The sequence below is a fragment of the Euleptes europaea genome, chromosome 2 (genome assembly GCF_029931775.1).
Source record: "Euleptes europaea isolate rEulEur1 chromosome 2, rEulEur1.hap1, whole genome shotgun sequence".
Taxonomy (NCBI): Eukaryota; Metazoa; Chordata; class Lepidosauria; order Squamata; family Sphaerodactylidae; genus Euleptes; species Euleptes europaea.
This window is the reverse complement of record NC_079313.1, coordinates 48,932,638-48,950,056: the sequence shown is the minus strand read 5'-3', so window position 1 is coordinate 48,950,056 and position 17,419 is coordinate 48,932,638. Positions and strand designations below refer to the sequence as shown.

The window sequence follows — 17,419 nt, the reverse complement described above, 5'->3', positions numbered from 1 at the left end:
GGTTTCCAAAATCCATTATCCTAAAGACAGACAAAAAGTCCAATAGGTACCAATTCTAGGTTTTTTTCTTCTTCATTCAGGTGTGGATTCCAGGTAAGTCCCAAAGCAGGGAATCAAAAGTAAAGAGGAAGACTGCCGTTTCAGTTCTTTATCAGTTCCATTTCACCAACCTTATATATCCCGTCTCTTATTTCATATTAAAGAATCCATATCCAAGAATCCTTCATAAGGCTCCTTCCCAGGATACCAACAATTTTATTGCTTAACAGTCTTCCAACAGGTTCCTTCTCAGGATACCATTACAATTTATTCTAGCTGTGAAATCCTAAAATATTAAGCAGTAATTTCAGACAACTAAAACAGGAAAACAAAAATAATTGATGGTTTCAGTCTAGACCTGTATCCCATTTAATGAAATGATGTGTTTCAATTTTAGGAATAAATTAACATTTTAAAAGAATATTTGTGTAGGAATGCTATAATGATTAAGAAAACAATAAATGAGATGCTATTTGAATAATAATGCTACTGCATGGATGGAACAACAAAGTATGTAAAAGTCAACTCAAAAGTTAGTTACAAAACGATTAAATACTAAAAAGTCTGTACACTTTGGTTTTTAAGGTTCAACATAGTACTTTGTTAAGATGCCAACAACAACATCATCCATTCCTTCAAGGAGCTCACGAGACAGAGGAGACCCTTGGCCAGCATTTGTTTACTTCATTCATACCTAACTTTTCTCCACTATGGGGACCCAAAGTGGTTAATAATATTGTTCTCCTTTCCTGACACAGAGAGGCGCCCAAGGTCATCCAGTGAACTTCATAGTCAAGTGGACCCTTGAACCCAGGCATCCCTACTCCAAAACTAACTACTATCCCACATTAATTTGAGTTTTCTCTTTCCATGGTATATTTTCCACAAGAGTCTGTAAGCCCAAATGTTCAATCAAGTTCAATTTTATAAAGAACTTTGGGGAGAATTCCATATCACAAATTACTACACTAAACGTGAATACATCTGCCTCTAGTAGAAAAACATTTACAAAACATTTCTTTGGGGGGGAAACATTTCAAAATGATAACATGCTACTATGGCTAAAAGTAATTTAAACCACAGTAACACAATATCTAATAAGTAAACTAGCACAACTCAAAGAAGTAAAATGGAGCCATCCAAAGACAAGGTAGGGATTTCTACATACTTGGGGAAAACCATAGGTATGCAAAGAAAGATAACTTTGTCAAATAATGAAAAGGGGAAAATACTTATAACAATCTAATGAGGACTAAATATGCTCCAGAAGGAACAAGATGTTGAGAGCAGCCGAGTGTCAGTTAAAGGGGGGAGGGGGCATTTGCCAAAGCTTTTGAGAGCTTAGTAAATGCTTGAGGGGGACTTAAATGGGGGAGGGGGGAATGTTCTCCCAAGCAGGCCCCCAATTCTTCTTTCAGAAAGTAAAAAACAAGCATGTTTTAAAGAGCTCCTTTTTATTTTTTGCATAAACATTTCATTTTCTGGACAAATCTTAATGAGTTCTGTAGCTATAAGCTGCCTGTAGCCATATAATGTAAGCTTTAAGAAATGAAGCACAAAGGTCAGATATGTCTTCAAGATGACAGATCATCACTTAAACGCCTCAGGCTAGTCTTATTGTCTCGGAAATCTCAAGCATCAGTATTTTTGCAAACTATCAGCACTTGCTATAACACCCTTACTACACTACATCTTGAGGTTACTACAGAAGAAATGAGGTGATAATTGCATATTAACATAATTATTCTGTAATCCCCTCTGAGCAAACTTCCTAGGTCACTCAGTAATTCAGATTAGATTCAACCTTCCTGTCATATCTATGCTGCCCACTTTCTGTTCATTAAGAATTCTTTGAAACAAAAGGCAGTTAAATGTATTCTTTTATGTACATTATTAATTGTATTTATTACACGTAGGTTAATATACACTGAATACCTATTTCATAATGGCAACCTTTTCCATGTAAGATGGTTACACAAATTATAACAGTATCCTCACACAAATGCTAGCTCATTTAACCACAAAACCAAATTAAACGGTATGCTAGTGCCCACTAGCACAGTTACATTTAAGGGTTTGTCAAATTCAATTAGAAAGAACTAAGGTTAGATTTAAAGACCCATGAGCAGAAGTATAGCTGCTAGCACTGTTCTGAAAATACGTACACAAGCATTAGCAGAAGTGTTTCTGCAGCACTTCTCTTGCTTCTTCTTGCACAAATAATCAGATTTAATTTTAATTTTCTGTCTAGCATTAGGTTCAGCCATAAGTAGAAGACGCCCTTCCATACAGGAAAGGCCATCTGTAAACCCAGCCCTACGTTTTAAAAGGTAACACAGACACCACAGGAACTACTGAATGGTATGGGTAACAAAACCAGTGTCAGATACATTGTTTAGTGCCTGAAAAAAGCAAAATTATGCTCTTCCAATGTTAATTTTCATAGAAAAGCACATCACCATCGAACAAAAGTAGGAATAACAAAGAAACAGTTGTTTCAGTAAGTCCTAGAGGGCTGCATGCAATTCCAAACATAAGCTAGACTAAAATCACATGTAACATATTGAGTTGTTAGGAAAAAACCAATTATACCATTCAAACACCTTATTGATAACAGACAAAAGCTGCCTGGATTATAACAGAGGGCAAATATATTTATACCCATTAACACAGATGAAAGTTCTAAGTATCAGGATGGAAAGAATCAAAATGTCCCAATAGGATGACTGTATGTTGCTGTATTTGCATAACTAGACCTTCCTACCGGAATTGACACAAAAGGTCTTCACCTGCTTTGGAAGATTTCAGTTTTCTGTTGAAACCTGAGCACTGTGAAAAGTTATATATATGGAACACCCAAAACAAGGTAGAATTTTAAGTAAGTGTTTAAAATGCAAGAAAGATTTTGAAAACAATAATATTTATTTTCAGAAGTACTTGAGCATGAAAAGTGTGGTTCACTTAAAAATCCCTGGAGTACCTGTCAAATTAATTTTTCTCCCTTGAGCATAAAATATTGTCAAATCCTCCAAAATTGAAATTATATACTTCTAATTGCCAGAATATGTATATAGGAAGCTTAACTTGACCCTACAGTCTAAATAATAAAACATTACACACGTTTTAACAGCATGTACAAGTGATATAAAACCCAAAAAAACCAGAGCCTTTAAACTGTAAAAGGATGGGTTCTTCTTTCTGAACCTAAGTAGCATGCATTATGCATGTTCTATTAACAAAACCAATCTATTTGTAAAAAGGTAAAAATGCCCGAAGTTAAATTAACGCTATAGAGTTTTCTGTTTAGAGTAGTAAAATGTCAAGAACTGGAAAATTTGTTTTGTGAACTAGGAACTTAGTATGCACCTTTGTCACATGACTATCTTTAAAATGAATATATTTTTCAGTGGCAAGTAACCAGCAGTTTCCTCTAGCTGCAATTCAACACTCATTAAAGCTGCTAACAAGTTTTTGCTTATTACATACTCAATTTTTGTTTCACTTACTATTGCTGAGACATCCGTTAAGTATAAATTTCAATAATTTAGAGACACATCTATTTTTATGCTAATTTGAAAAACATCCAAAATAGTGTTCAGTGTTAGTATCGGATAGGTACAAATCAAACATAAAACTACTTGCACACTACTTGCATCTGCTAAACATGTAAAATGAAATAAACAGAACATTGCTATTGTGCAATTAGTGCAATACAATAAAGCTGACAGCACAAAGGGATTTTGTCCTGATTTTTCCTTCAGTTGATCCAATTTTTCCTTCAGTTGATTCAATGGCACTTTATTTCAGCGTAGACCAGTGGTCGGCAAACCCATTAGTCAACAGAGGCAAATATCAACAGTACAACGATTGAGATTTCTTTTGACAGCCAAATTTCTTAAACTTAAACTATATAGGTAGGTACACTGTTTATTAACTTAATAAACTTTAATTAAAGTTTTAAGTCTTAATTAAACTATAGGTACACTGAATAAAACTTGATATCATACTTAATAATTATTTATTGATAAAAATTAAATTGTAAGTAAGGTATCCATAAAATTAAATCATGACAATGACTGACAAACACTTAATGTGAACAATGGCCTTGCATCTCCCCGACCCCAACTGACCTCTCGGCGGCCGCCCTGGCGCATCCCAGTCGCCTTGGCCTCCCGCGCTCGCCTCTCAGCCTCCTCCTCCTCGCCGCCTGGGCTCTTTCCTTCCTTCCCTCCCCGGCCGGCCTGCCATCCGCCCCTCCTCAGCGCCTCGGCCTCTGAGGAGGAGGAGGAAGAAGAGGAGGAGGAAGGCGGAGGGGTGTCCTCCCCCTCCCCTCTTGCTGGCGTTCTCCAGTGGCGGAAGGGAAGGGCAGGCCACGAGGGCGACGCGCTGGAGCTTGCAGGTGAGGAAGGTGGGGGGAGGGTGTGTGTGTGCTGGATCGGGGCCTCCCTCCCTCTCCCCGGTGCTCGGGCCAGCTCGTTGCAAAGATCCCCCCCCCCAGTAGTGGCGGCGGTTCTGGGCTGGCGGAAAGGTGGAGAACTTTTGCGGGACTTCTGCGTGCGCGCAGAGCCCGGCCCAGGCAGGGACACCAGGCTCTCCTCCGCCGTGACGTGCAGCCCCGATCCTCCGTTGAAAGAAGCCAGCCCCCCCCCCCCCGCGCCCGGGGAAGGTGGCTTCTCTCAGCCGGGCGGCCGCGATCCTGCAGCCCAGAGCCGCACTCAAGGGGCCAAAGAGCCGCATGCGGCTCTCGAGCCGCAGTTTGCCTACCCCTGGCCTAGACCAGTCTAACAGTCTCTTCTTTGATGTAGCTTACTGGGATCAGGATGACAACACTTGTTTGGAAAAATTCCCATTAAAAACTGCCTTGTGTTAGGTGCACACACTTAAAGATAATTCATACACACTTCGATAACCAAACATTCGAATGAAAAGGACTGGGCTGGATACTACAAAATACAAGTGAATCTTTACTTTCCTTTTTCCCCAGCATCTCCTGTGACCCCCCCCCCAAAAAGCCACACAGTCAAAATGGCACGCAGCACGGGGAGCTAGTTTAAGCAGCAGAATCAAGTGAAATCACCCCCATCCATGAAGGAAGTACAGAAGAGCAAATTTAGGCAAGAAGGAAGCAGACAATTAATTCATTGCCCCCACCTGACTGCAACCCCTTTAGCCACACAAGCCCCACACAGTATCAATTTTTCAGAGGCACAGGGAAGGTCTGCTTCTAAGTTCCTTCTATTCTGACTTTGGGAATCCAATCCATCACATTTTGGGGAAGTTGTGTGCCATGGAGTTTGATCCATGATAGTTGATTCAAATGTAAATCATCAAGCAATGAAAATATGTACAGATGAACTTATTTTTACTTCTAAACAAACATATACTAGATCACTGTGAAAGAATGTAAATCAGCTGGGTTGGGCGACAGAGAGGCAGAGCTGCTGGCAAGGTGAGTGCTGGTTTTGCCGTTCCTAAAACTGCTGGGGAGCAATACCTGAGGTTGCTGTGAGAGGACTGTGTTTGAGGGTCAGTGGGTGCTTGTAGCCTGCTTGTAACCTGCTATAAAGAGGGGGTTTTGATGGGTGATGTGTGAGAGGCAGGGGCTGTTAGCATTTAAATAGGAAAGCTCCTCCCCAGATGCATCAACCAAAGGGCTTCTTAGTGGTTCTTAGCCTGGAGATCGGGCCCGGGACCCTATAGAGTGGGGAAAGAATCCAGTTATCAGGGCAGAGTAGATCTGTGTGCCCTGCAGGAGTACCAAGCGAGTTAAGCATTGGTGTGAGTTAGCAGCAGGTCAAGGAAGCCAGGGCACTAGGTCCTTATTCAGTACAGGAAGGGCACAGAGTATAGAGGGCAGGACACTTTTCAGTTCCAGAGTTAAGTAAAAGGTAAAGGTCCCCTGTGCAAGCACCGGGTCATTCCTGACCCATGGGGAGACGTCACATCCCAACGTTTTCTAGGAAGACTTTGTTTGCGGGGTGGTTTGCCAGTGCCTTCCCCAGTCATCTTCCCTTTACCCCCAGCAAGCTGGGTACTCATTTGACCGACCTCGGAAGGATGGAAGGCTGAGTCGACCTTGAGCCGGCTACCTGAAACCGACTTCCGTCGAGATCGAACTCAGGTCGTGAGCAGAGCTTTGACTGCAGTACTGCAGCTTAACACTCTGCGCCACGGGGCTCCTCCAGAGTTAAATCACCAAAAATAAATAAAATTTCAGTTATGAAGATAGAAAGCCGGCAGAGGTCAGGGGGCTATCCAGTGTGCTGCATGGAGTGTCACATGTATGACTACCTGCTTGCTGGATAGAAGTCATGGGTGTGCTCAGTGCAGGGAGCTCCTGGCTCTCAAGGCGTGAGTTCATGTCCTTGAGACCAAGGTAGCTCAACTGGAGGAGCTGAGACATGCAGAGAGAGAGGTGGATAAGGACTCCAGGGATGAAATAGTTGCATCTCAGTCCCAGGGTGATGGCTCCCTACCAGTCACAGATGATGGAACCTTTGGTGAAGGTGGTTACCCCTCTGAGGTAACGGGATGTGGTACCTTAAATGGGACCCCTTGGTGGATGAACAGATATCCTCTTGTACCAAGCATATGCCTCTGAGGAGAGCTTCTTGTAGTGCAGGGATGGGAAACCTCTGGCCCGTAGGTCATTTAAGGCCCGCAACATCATTTGGAGCGGCCCGCAGACTCTCCCGCGGAAGCCGCTGCAGGGCCGTGTGTGTGTGGGGGGGGGGGAAGCTGGGAAGGCTTCCCCCGATTGCTGTGCCACTTGTGCGGCCTGGTGAGTGTGTGTATAGAGGGGGGAAGCCAGGAAGGCGTGTGGGGGGGAAGCCTCCCTCCCTCTCTTTCCTTCCTTCCCTTCCTCCTCTGCATAGCCTCTCCTAGGGTTGCCAACCTCCAGGTGGTCACACACAAAAATGTCTAAGCTGTAGAAGTTTGTATGCGGGACAAATGTTTGCCAATTCTTATCTTAAGTGGTTCAGTCGTCTGTCCAATGTAAAAAAGTTTACAAGGGCAGACTAGGACATAAATCACATTTGATGAGTTGCAATTAGTGAAGGTTTTGAGTTCAAAATTAAAACCTGTTTGTTCACAGGTGAAGTTTTTTTACAGGGAGTGAATATGCGCACATTGCGCATGCGCCGCAACGGTGATGTCCGACCGGCCCTTATTTAGAAATGGTTTGCAGGAAATCTGTGTGAACAAGTCGGTCTTTTAAAGAGACAGTACATCTATATGCTAACAATGGAGGTTCAGCACAGCCAGCAATGTCCTGCACTATATGCCAGTGTCTATTTGTAATCTTTTTAATTTTTTCTGCAAAAGGAGTAAATTGTATAGAAGAAACCAATCTTGTACCCGAGTCGCTTTTTTTTATGAATAAATCATTATGTGTTTTTTTATCAGCCCTTTGTTTTGCTGTGTTCAAAATCTTGGCTGGGTAACCTCTGTTTAATAATGTGATGTATAAAGAGTCGGCAGCTTTCTCGCGAGATATGAAACTTATACTTTCTCAACCGTTAAGGGAAAATATCTATAAAATGATGTATAGGTGGTATTTAACGCCTAAAAGGTTGGCAATAGCCTACAATTCTTTGTCCCCGAAATGTTGGAAATGTAACAATGAAATAGGCTCATTTCATTATATGTGGTGGACTTGTGATAAAGCAAAAAAAAATTGGGACATGATGTATAATGAAATAAGGCTAATTATTCAGAATAATGTACCTAAAACACCTGAGATGATGTTACTTAGTATGATACCGGACTCTATTGTAACTCAGAGATCATTTTTTATATATGCCACCACTGCTGCAAGATTAGTATATGCAGCTAAATGGAAGTCACCGGATATTCCAGACAAAACAGATTGGAATCGGAAAACGTTAGAATTGGCAGAGATGGCTAAACTCACGGCAGTATAAATTTAAAAGATAATGTACAATTTTGGGGTGAATGGGAGGCATGGAGGGTTTACTATGAAAATGAATTTCAAATGGGGAAACTCGAAGGATACTCTTTAGTCTAATTAATAATGGATTAATAATGGATTTTAGCTCTACATTAACCACCCTAGATATAAGGATAAACATGTTCTCTCAGAAATGTCGATAACAATATGATTCCAGCAGAGTTTTAGATACATAAGTATTAATAGCATTTTCAGATACAACAGTATAACAATTACCGTATATACTCGGGTATAAGCCGACCCGAGTATAAGCCGACCCCCCAAATTAGAGGCCAGAAAAGGGAATTTCTTATTGACCCGCGTATAAGCCGAGGGGCAATAAGAAATTTCCTTTACCCGCAATGCTGCGCTCTAAAATGGTGGCCGCCATTTTAGAGCGCAGGGCCCCTGCCCCAGGTCACCCTCCCGCCGCCTCCCAGGCCCTCCCGACCCACCCCGACCCCAGTCCCATCCAAGGGGGGGGGGAAAGACCCTGAACCCACTCCTTACCTGGAGAGGCGGCGAAGCGGCGGCGGCGCGTCCTTCCTGGGCTGGCAGGAGGCCCCTCCAGGCCACTGCCGGCCGGAGGAAGGCGCCCAGGTGCGTGGGCGGTAGCGGCGCGACGGGCAGGGGCCTCCCATGGCCCCTCCCGGCGGGGGAAAATGCGGCGGGGGCCGGGAGGGCCGGGGAAGCCTCTCTGCGACTGCAGAGAGGCTGCCCAGGGCCCCTCCCGGCCGGGGAAAATGGCGGCGGGAGCCAGAGGGGGGGGCCAAGGCAGCTTCCCTGCGGCTGCAGAGAGGCTGCCCAGGGCCCCTCCCGGCCGGGGAAAATGGCGGCGGGGGCCGGAGGGGGGGGCCAAGGCAGCCTCTCTGCGGCTGCAGAGAGGCTGCCCAGGGCCCCTCCCGGCGGGAGAAAATGGCAGCGGGGCCCGGGGGGGGGCAGGGCAGCTTCCCTGCGGCTGCAGAGAGGCTGCCCAGGGCCCCTCCCGGCCGGGGAAAATGGCGGCGGGGGCCGGAGGGGGGGGCCAAGGCAGCTTCCCTGCGGCTGCAGAGAGGCTGCCCAGGGCCCCTCCCGGCCGGGGAAAATGGCGGCGGGGGCCGGAGGGGGGGGCCAAGGCAGCCTCTCTGCGGCTGCAGAGAGGCTGCCCAGGGCCCCTCCCGGCGGGAGAAAATGGCAGCGGGGCCCGGGGGGGCAGGGCAGCTTCCCTGCGACTGCAGAGAGGCTGCCCAGGGCCCCTCCCGGCCGGGGAAAATGGCGGCGGGGGCCGGAGGGGGGGGCCAAGGCAGCCTCTCTGCGGCTGCAGAGAGGCTGCCCAGGGCCCCTCCCGGCGGGAAAAAATGGCGGCGGGGGCCGGGGGGGGCCAGGGCAGTCTCTGCTGCTGCAGAGAGGCTGCCCAGGGCCCCTCCCGGCGGGAGAAAATGGCGGTGGCTCGGCAGCAGAGGTAAGTTCCCCCCTCCCTCCTCCCTCCTTCCCCCTTCTACCGTATTGACCCGTGTATAAGCCGAGGCCGGCTTTTTCAGCCCTTTTTTTGGGCTGAAAAACTCGGCTTATACACGAGTATATACGGTATGGGAACCATATGGTGTAATAGATTAAAAATTACTAGACTTATCTACATATATATACATAAACAAACTTGCTTCTGTACAATTATTTCACTGTCCTAGTTTAACTGAAGCTAGATGGATTTTAGACCCACTTCACTTAGTAAGAAATGTCTTGCCCAAGAAATGCAGTTTTAAATATTTGGTAATGTTAGGTTATGGTATGCGTTTAGTATTGTACCGTATATACCCATGTATAAGCCGACCCGCGTATAAGCCGAGGTGCCTAATTTCTCCCCCAAAATGGGGAAAAATTAGGCACCCGCGTATAAGCCGAGGGTCGGCTTATAATCCCTCCCCCCCCCGCAGGCTTACCTCAATCCAGGTGCGCAGGCCGGCAGGGTCCTCGCTGTGCCCGGCAGGGGCGGCGACGGGGCCTCCAGAGGCTTCTGGAGGCCCTTCCAGGCCGGCGCCGGCCGGCAGCAGCCTCGCTCCGCCCGGCAGGGGCGGCGACGGGGCCTCCAGAGGCCTCTGGAGGCCCTTCCAGGCCGGCGCCGGCCGGCAGCAGGCTCGCTCCGCCCGGCAGGGGCGGCGACGGGGCCTCCAGAGGCCTCTGGAGGCCCTTCCAGGCCGGCGCCGGCCGGCAGCAGCCTCGCTCCGCCCGGCAGGGGCGGCGACGGGGCCTCCAGAGGCCTCTGGAGGCCCTTCCAGGCCGGCGCCGGCCGGCAGCAGCCTCGCTCCGCCCGGCAGGGGCGGCGACGGGGCCTCCAGAGGCCTCTGGAGGCCCTTCCAGGCCGGCGCCGGCCGGCAGCAGCCTTGCTCCGCCCGGCAGGGGCGGCGACGGGGCCTCCAGAGGCCTCTGGAGGCCCTTCCAGGCCGGCGCCGGCCGGCAGCAGCCTCGCTCCGCCTGGCAGGGGCGGCGACGGGGCCTCCAGAGGCCTCTGGAGGCCCTCCCAGGGCGCTCCTGGCCGGGGGAAGCCACGCGGGCATGGCAGCAATGGCGGCTGAGGCGGCGATGGCGGCGGCGGTAAGTTCCCCCCTCCCTCCTCCCTCCTCTCTCTCTCCCTCCCCCCTCCCCTACCGTATTGACCCGCGTATAAGCCGAGGCCGGCTTTTTCAGCCCTTTTTTGGGGCTGAAAAACTCGGCTTATACGCGAGTATATACGGTATTTTGTGTTGTGTTAAAATATTAAGAAAATAAAAATAATTTAAAAAAATAAGCATGTGGACAGGAATGAGCCTGTGGACATTGTCAAAAACCTTTTGGAAATCCAAATACACAAAGTCCCCCACCAAAGACTGCTAAGCAAATTTCATAGTCATGGGATAAGAAGACAAGTCCTCTTATGAATTGAGAGCTAGCTGAAAAATAGGAAGCAGAGAATAGGAATAAATGGTCAGTTCTCGCAACGAGCAGTGGTGGTCACTCAGAGATCTGTGTTGGGATTGGTGCTTTTCAACCTGTTAATCAATAACCTGGAGTTGGGGGTGAACAGCGAGGTGGCCAAGTTTTGAGATGACACCAAATTATTTAGGGTGGTTAAAATCGGACTGTGAAGAGCTCCAAAAGGATCTCTTTAAACTGGAGGAATGGGCATTAAAATGGCAAATGAGATTCAATTTGAGCAAATGTAAAGTGATGCATATTGGGACAAAAAATCCTAACTTCACATATACACTGACAGGATCTGTGCTGGCAGTGACAGAACAGGAAAGGGATCTTGGGGTGGTAGTGGATAGCTCAATGAAGACGTCAACCCAGTGTGCAGCTGCTTTGAAAAAGGCAAATTCTATGCTGGCCATAATTAGACAAGGAATAGAAAATAAAACTGCTGCTATCATGCTTCCCTTGTACAAATCTTTGGTGAGACCACACTTGGAATGCAATGTACAGTTCTGGTCACCACACCTAAAAAAAGGATACTGCACAGCTTCAGAAGGTGCAGAAAAGAGCAACCAAAACGATAAGGGGGCTAGAGCAACTGCCCTATGAGAAGCTTAGGGCTGTTTAGCTTGGAAAGAAGGCAGTTAAGGGGAGATATGATAGAGGTCTATGCATGGTATGTAGAGAGTGACAGGGAGAACGGAACCTTGATTACTTACCCTGAAGGTTCTTTCTGCTCTGAGAAGGAGGGCATCTTGATCTTCGGGTGATTCCTACCGGCTGCTCAGAGAGGCAGGACTAAAGTTCCACTTCCTGTCTCCTCAGTAGGACCACCTGATCCTCAGTTTGAAACTTCCTGAGCTAATTCTGATAGGAAAAGGAGCTCTAAACTTTGTCATAACTCTACTGATAACTGAACTGGATAACAATAAGAGAACTGAGAACATTAATAGCAAGTAACTACAAAACCTAAGAGCCCCATGGCACAGAGTGGTAAGCTGCAGTACTGCAGTCAAAAGCTCTGCTCACGACCTGAGTTCGATCCCGACGGGAGTCCGTTTCAGGTAGCTGGCTCAAGGTTGACTCAGCCTTCCATCTTTCCAAGGTCGGTAAAAGGCGGCATCCACTTAAGAATACATGTACAGGTGATAATGTTTCACAAATGTGGACATAGATGACCACGCGGCTGCGTAACATATTTCCTCGACTGAGGCCTGTCTTTAAAAGGCTGTTGATGTTGCTGCACTCTGGGCAGAGTAAGCTGTTATGCCCTTCGGGACTGGAAGTTTGCTGGCCCTATATGCCTCTGCAATGCACTGCCAAATGATGTGGCTGATAGCTGGTCTTGAAAGTTGTGAGATAAATTAATAAAGCTTCCGTTTTCCTGATACTTTCTCTCCTTCTGATGTAAATTCTTAGGGCCGTCTCAGGTCCAATGTGTGCCACTCTTGCTCTTTAGGATGACTCGGATGTGGGCAGAAGGATGGTAATTGGATTTCCTGGCTCCTATGGAATATGGAGTTAACCTTTGAAATGAACATAGGGTCTGGTCTGAACCCAACTCATAAGGAAACACGCAGAGACCCTTGTTTGTTTATTTTATTACTTATAGCCCGCCCACCCTGGCCAAATGCCGGGCTCAGGGCGGCTCACACAATAATAGATACACAATAAAACATCATAAACATAAAACCAGTTAATTAAAACAGCCCTATAAGATAATAAAATAATAACATCAGGTATTCCCAATGGCGCTTAGCTTGTGATATAAGACCACAGTAAGACCTGCAGGTAGTTCGATAAAAATGCAGAGCCTGCAGATGGAATAGAAATTTTCTCGGCAGGGAGGAGTGGGGTAGAATAGGGTGGTAGTGGGATAGAATCTTTTGTTTAGTAACAAGCTGCTTGAGCAAAATCAATAAAATAATTATAACAAAGTTAAACATTAAATAAGCACATAACATAACATTTTACATTAAAATAAATTAAAACCTGTAAGAACACGTTAAAGAAACCACTATTGCCAAAAATTTGGTAACATGCTACCAGATATTTATAATAGCTTTATGATGAAGCAGGCCACATATTGCTTGTTCCTTTCCCATGATGCCACATAAGGGCTCCTTCTGTTCAGCACCTCATTCTGTCCCAAACAGCAATCTTACTCTAATATGTGTAGCCCATGCCACCATGCATGACCTAACTCTGCACTAGTTTCTCCACCACTCCAGCTTCATTCCCTTCTTGTATCCTTTGCCTAGAGCCTCTTGAGGGAATTGCTACTGTCATTTTCTTCTCTTACCTATTTGAGATACCCTGAATAGTGGCAACAGTAAAACTGAAAGCTTTACTTTCCATTCTTACATTCTGACTACAGTCTATTAAATATATTCTGACTTTTCAATTGTGCAGGTCAATTTCTCTATCATCAAATATTTATGAGGAAAACAATAACTTGTGCTCCTCTCATGGAATATCACAGAGAAGAGCAACTAAAATCATACCCAACATTTCACTTTGTTAATTATCAGTTATTGGTACAACAGAGCCATACATTTCCAGAAGTTTCCGCTACTTACTTTAGGTTGATTTTCTTCAAGCTGAAAGTTCAAATCCACTACAAAGACAACCTATAAACAAAAAATGAAAGACTTTATAAAAACCTATCTTAAAACCATATTTTTATACTCCTGTCAGGGAAACAGGCTATATGAAGAGATAATACGAATAACTGAAATCTAAGAGAACAGCTACATGGAATTCAACTTTACATTTAAACTGCTGTTTATTCCAACTGGGACAAATTCAATGCATACATTTTTTGCTCCCAAGTTTCCCAATTACAATCTTAAACTAAGTTAATAAATGTGGAAATTATGAAGGTGCTAAAATACCCTAATACTTAAGTAGGTTCAGTATGCAATCCTGAAAGGGGGGGCAAGTGCCATAGGAACCAGCGTGACCCTGCAGCGGCATCCGTGCCACTTTGTACCGTGATAAAGGAACACTTACACTAGCAAGAGTGCACTTACTCCAGTGCCAGGAAGCAGCAGAGCTGCATGATCCAATGCCAAGCCATCCCCCACAGCGGCATGCATTGGCATAAAGGGGGGTTGTTCCCGGCGTTAGATGGCGGGCCAGGAACAATCAGGTTTTTTCAGCATAAAGTTACGCCGGTCAAAGAACATGGTGCACCCGTAGATACCCATCATATGTGTTTGACAGTTGTCCCCGCTTTGGCGCAGCCACGCCCCTAGGACCCAGGCAGCTTGGGATGTTGACCAAGTAGCCAGCCAATGGACTGGAGGCGGAAGAGGCCCAAGCCCCCCACTGCGATGCCCAATAGCAAAGCACCAACCCCCCTCATAAGCAATGGTCCCCTCACAGACACCTTCTGTTAGGTGAGGTGCACATAGCTCGGGATGCTACCCATCAGGTCCCTGCCTTGGGACTTAGCGCAAGCGGCACAGCACTGACTGTGGTGGCAGGAGCACAGGGAGACCGCTGTTGTCAACACTTTGCACAAACACCCATCTGGGAGAGCAAAGCATACACACTCTGTTGCTGAGCTCTCCCACTCAAGTTACACTGCAGGTATGACAGATAAACAGCCAGGACCCAACAGGATGCCCGCACTATTACAGGTAGGCCGGGCAATGCACTCCCAAACCATCTTTCCACTCTCTGTCCCCCTCCCCAGAGTTGGCAGCCCTCGTGGGCCAGGTGGCTCTTGTGCTCCTCAGCGCCAGGTAGCAGCAACAGCTCTGGGGCCCCCATGTTGCCTTTGCCCCTGTCCTGGCCAACAAGGGTGTGTGATGCTCTGCGGCTAGAGCAGAAGGGGGCATGTGACCGATGTGCAGCTAATCCCCACCCCCTGCAGTTATGGGCCTGTCCTGATGGTCACGGAGCGAGGGCTTTGGAGTTCACAACCGCGCTGCAAAACTCAGAGGTCTATGTATCTCCAAAGACAACTCAGAACCATTATGTTTCAGAGAAGCACAGATCCCTCCTTGAGAGGACGGCAAGCCGGACCCGTACACGAGCGCTGGCTGAGGCAGCACCAGGCAGTAGTCAGGGAGGCTGAGGTTGCATCAATGAAGCGAGAGGGGGAGGGGCTGATGGTGCCAGTGCCACAGACGCCTTCCCCAAAGACCCCCGACTGGACCGGTGAAACATCCTGGAGGATCCATCGTGCACCCACCAGGATGTCCGTGGTGTCCTATGGCCATGCATGCTGTTTTTTCTCAACACACTGCTGTGGGAAGCCATCCAACAGGTGGCGCTGTGCCTGCAACTGGCTACCTTTTGCTCCATCCACAGGCTTACCCAGTGGATCAACCTTCTTTCATAATGAACACCCTGCCAGAAGGCGTCTCCTGTTGAAGATCAGCCTACATGGAGAGCCACAGCAGGTGTGAATGTGAGCTACCAGCAGACCCAGAGGTGGATGTCATAGCTGGACGCCCATATGCCTGTCCCCCGCAATAAAGTTTTATTAGCTTTGACAGCTATGTGTGTGCATCTCTGACAGGGTGGATGGACGGGCAGGTGTGTGGTTTGGTTGGGGATGGGACTGTCAAAGGTGACCACCAAGATAAGGTGCTGTGGGCTGTCTGCGGGGTTCTTCTACCTTCATTGATGTTTCCAAGGTGGCAAAGCCATTCCCTTGGCTCCCCGGCCCTCACCCGATGGTGGCCAGCTCCAAGCCAGGGAATACTGGGAGATTGTAGGGGTGGAGCCTGAGGAGGGTGAGGTTTGGGGAGGGGCTTCAATGGGGGATCTCACCCTTGAGTCGACCTTATGAGGTGGCCAAAGTCCCCAGGGAAACTGATCCCTGTTTCCTGGAGATCAGATGTAATCCCAGGAGATCTCTAGCCACTGCCTGGAGGTTGGCTATTCTACCTCATCCTCAGAACTGCAGGACACCTCCCAATGGGCTTTGAGGTGCCCAAAACCCCAGGAATCTGGGGTCTCACACTGGGGAAGCCCAAACATTCAAAGACAAGGAGGGGCTGTGGCGCAGAATGAGAGGCATCTACCAATCAAGGGGGTGGCCACCTAGAACGGAATGGGGGCACCAGGTGTCACATGGGGAAATAGTTGCCCATGACAATGGGCTGCCCGTTTCCAGCCACCTGACTCTCTCTCTGGCACACAGTGCCTTCTGAGCTGGGGGAACCATCTCCCCATCATTAGGGCCTGGAGAGCCATTGTGAGTAGCTTGGATCCACCTTGCAAGGCAAGTGCTGGTGGTCTCTCTCCCAACCACCGGGGTGATGGCCTCTGGGCACCCTGAAACTTTGCCCAAAACGGCGCAGGGTGTCATCAAGGGACAGACATGACTGGAGGGGTTCTTGGGCGACCTGTCCCACTCTCTGCGACCCGTGCACTGGCTGTGGCCACTTCCCCACTGCAGTTGGTGCCACGACCTGTCTAAAGGGGTCACCCTCACCAGGGTGGGATCCCCTCTGGTCGTCAAAGTCACAGTTGACACCCTGCCGCTCCCCCCACACCCCTACGGCTCCATCCCTCCCCTCCACAAAGCCCACTTTGTCATCTAAGGTTTCAGGGGTGACTAGGATTTTGGGGTCGTACCCACAGCACAGGACTGGCAAGTGGTATGCAGTTGCGGGTCCATCCCCCCGTGGCTGTCGCTGAATATGGGGCTACGTGTTGGCCCCTGGTGCATGGCTGGAGCAACCCCCCACCCCCAGCCTCTGTTGCACTCCTTTGGGGCCAGGTGGGGGCGGAGCCACCCTCCATTTGCACTCCTTTGGGGCCAGGTGGGGGCGGAGCCACCCTCCTTTTGCACTCCTTTGGGGCCAGGTGGGGGCGGAGCCACCCTCCATCCTCCTTTGCCTAGTCCCACCCTCTCCCACCTCTCCTCAGGCCTCTAGTGCCCTCCCTCTGGTTCTGGTGAGTGTGGGGATGCCCTACCTCACAAGTTGCTTTGCCTAGTCCCGTCCCCCACCCTGACTCACTGTGGCCCCTTGTGTCTGCATTGCTCCAGCTCCCAGTCCCCAGCTCCCCCCCCCCGCCCCATGTGTCCACACCAGCGTCTGCCTCACTGTTATTTTGTTAAAAAGACCACGGTTACACAGCCTGGATAACCTACAAGAACCAATGAACTCTGACCGTGAAAGCCTTCGACAATATTTAGGAGGAAAATACTTCTCTGGCTGCACTCACCACCATATTAGTCCTTTAGAGATTTTATGAAGTTTAAACAACTAAACAGCACTATTCTCTGGGACCCATTTGATTATGACACATATTCCAAATTCTGGTGACATTTACAGTTGCTTTAGGGCGTGCAAAGGACAAATTAGCTGGATTTATAATGTGTTGGAATTGTCTGAAGATCCTCCCTCTCCAGCAAATGGACTCTCTATGTAGCTTTTTTACCATTCTACATGACCTCTTTTTAATGACAGTTGGATTACATTTTACAGAGACATTGAAGAGGAGTGTTTGCTAAATTGAGATTTTAATGCAGAGACT

General features: G+C 47.9%; 1 protein-coding gene across 4 annotated transcripts in view; it reads right to left on the bottom strand.

The window, feature by feature from the left end:
* ZNF644 (zinc finger protein 644) overlaps positions 1–17,419 on the bottom strand; it is a 69,570-nt gene that overhangs the window by 31,562 nt on the left and 20,589 nt on the right. The window contains exon 1 of one of the 4 annotated variants that reach the window (XM_056845658.1): positions 13,498–13,547. The exons of the other annotated variants lie outside the window; for them this stretch is intronic. The gene's annotated coding sequence lies outside the window, so the exon portion shown is untranslated. Of the gene's footprint in view, positions 1–13,497; positions 13,548–17,419 lie in introns of those variants that run through there. 4 annotated transcript variants of the gene reach the window in all.